The following is a 2,500-nucleotide window of genomic DNA, read 5'->3' as shown; positions in this document are numbered from 1 at the left end:
CAAACATTACAAACAATGATAATGTTCTTCAAACATTACAAACAATGATAATGTTCTTCAAACATTGCACACAATGATAGTGTTCTTCAAACATCACAAACAATGATAATGTTCTTCCAACATTACGAACAATGATAATGTTCTTCAAGCATTACAAACAATGATAATGTCCTTCAAACATTACAAACAGTGATAATGTTCTTCAAACATTGCACACAATGATAATGTTCTTCAAACATTACAAACAATGATAATGTTCTTCAAACATCACAAACAATGATAATGTTCTTCAAACATTGCACACAATGATAATGTTCTTCAAACATTGCACACAATGATAATGTTCTTCAAACATTACAAACAATGATAATGTTCTTCAAATATTACAAACAATGATAATGTTCTTCAAACATTGCACACAATGATAATGTTCTTCAAACATTACAAACAATGATAATGTTCTTCAAATATTACAAACAGGCATACGAAGCAGAAAGTATGTTTTTAACACGACTGTGGAACATGGCTCAAAATGGGTACTGTGTACATGTTTAGGACAAGATTAAGCTTTTGGCAATATCGGCCATGGAATCAATTATATGTTCTTGAATATGTATTGTTTAGCCTTCATTATGTTGTTGTGGAATTGTCAGAAGTTCAGAATGTTGCTATGTCTTTACCTCCTAATGCACAAAGTATATACATTTTTGTACATGTAACTTGAACCTGTGTAGGAATAAAAATGCTGGAGAAAAAAAAAGAAAAAAAGAAAGGCCATTTTGAACAAGTTGACCTCAAGACAGAAAGCCAGTTATCATGTCGTTAAAGTTTCATTAAGTAGGTTAGAACCTCAATAAAAGAGTATATAAGCTTCAGTTTCAGTGCTATAGCCTGTGTTAGCGGAAAACGGTAGCAGACGAGATGTAGTTGAGTTTAACGACGTTTAGGCTTCATGTTGTGCCTCAAGTTGAGGTCAAGTTGTGCCTTGAGGTCACAGTTGTGCCTTGAGGTCAAGTTGTGGCTGTCGGATAGCAAGTGAGGAGGTAGGTTGGTAAGAGTAAGGAGGCCCCGCGTTCAGAAACATCTGAGCCAATCAGAAATGGCTTCACTGGGCCAAATATAGATAAATGGGTCAGGTTAAATCGGAGGACAGGACCCGCAGTCACTGAAACAACAGTCAGCAGAACAGTTGGTAATGCCCCAAATTGGCTGTTTGAATTATCCCACTGTTCATGTGTTCGGGGTTTGCCTTCAAGTTCGGTGGAGGTGAAGCATGAGGCATGTCGCACACAGGGCGTCAATAATTATCTATCATCATTTTCACGGTGTGTGTGTGTGTGTGTGTGTGTGTGTGTGTGTCAGTGTGCATGTGTGTCAGTGTGTGTGTGTGTCAGTGTGTGTGTGTGTTTCAGCGGATTTTTTGTTTGTTTCTGTTGTTTTTTTTCCTCGGTCGAGACCTGACTGAGCGCGTTGGGTTAGGTCGGTGACTCAAACGAGCAAGCGTCACTTTCCTTTGATGTATTTGACTGGCGAACGACAAGCTGTAATTCACTATCACTTCCAGCACTTTTACAGACACAGACGTTGGTACCTGTGTAGTCTACGGTAAAGTGTGACAAGCCATGGTTGGAACTGGCAACACGCATGTACAATCTTCAATGAAATAATCGTCAAGCAGCAGTCTAATCGCTAACCAAGCAAAAGGGAAATATTTCTTAAAAAAAAAAATAATAATAATAATAATAATAACAAGTGAGTCAATAAAATGGGGGAGGGGATGCGATATAAACGACTTCGCAGTGATTTCTTCTTCCTGCAACAACAACCCGTTATTCCCGTCATATCGACAAGGAAAAAGCGACAGGTGAATACAGCATGCACACTCGCGGAAATACATTCCTGCTGGCGACGAAAGTGCATTGAATGATAAATCAGCTGGAAGGAAGATAAATCGTAAAACTGATTGTTGCAAAAACAACATACGACAAGAACATTGAGGGCGGCACACACCGGAACGTCAGTCAAGTCCTAAGTCTAGTGACATCGGACTGGGTTTATCATGGTATTTTTAGACAAAAGTAACGAAGCCCGGTTAGCTCAGTCGGTAGAGCATGGGACTCTTAATCCCAGGGTCGTGGGTTCGAGCCCCACATTGGGCGTTTGTTTTTCTTTTTACTTTTTTTTTTTTTTTTTTTTTCCCGCAGACAGTCTTATTCTTTCTCCTGTAATTAAAATCTATTCATTTTCGTAATTTCAAGCGCAAAAAAAAACCAGGTTCATTGAAAGAAATGTTTGAAAAAAAAAAATGAAAATTTCAAAACTGAAGGAAAAGAAATGAGAAACACCTGCTTCATCACTGAGTGTCCCGACAGAACTTTTATTCGCGAGAATGCCAAACCCGCACCACAACAAAATACAATTTAATGCGAATGCACACGCACCTGTGCTCGAACTGCACTGACACACACTGATTGGCACGTGCGCGCACACACTGACAGAC

At 38.9% G+C, this 2,500-nt stretch overlaps 1 non-coding gene across 1 annotated transcript; it reads left to right on the top strand.

Moving 5' to 3' along the window:
- Nucleotides 1–2,086: 2,086 nt before the first annotated feature.
- Nucleotides 2,087–2,159, top strand: Trnak-cuu (transfer RNA lysine (anticodon CUU)). Its single transcript has one exon. It is a non-coding gene; the product is annotated as a tRNA-Lys (tRNA).
- The last annotated feature ends 341 nt before the right edge of the window (nt 2,160–2,500 follow it).

Source organism: Babylonia areolata, chromosome 20, assembly GCF_041734735.1.
Source record: "Babylonia areolata isolate BAREFJ2019XMU chromosome 20, ASM4173473v1, whole genome shotgun sequence".
Classification (NCBI taxonomy): Eukaryota; Metazoa; Mollusca; class Gastropoda; order Neogastropoda; family Buccinidae; genus Babylonia; species Babylonia areolata.
This window is presented reverse-complemented; position numbering and strand designations above follow the sequence as displayed.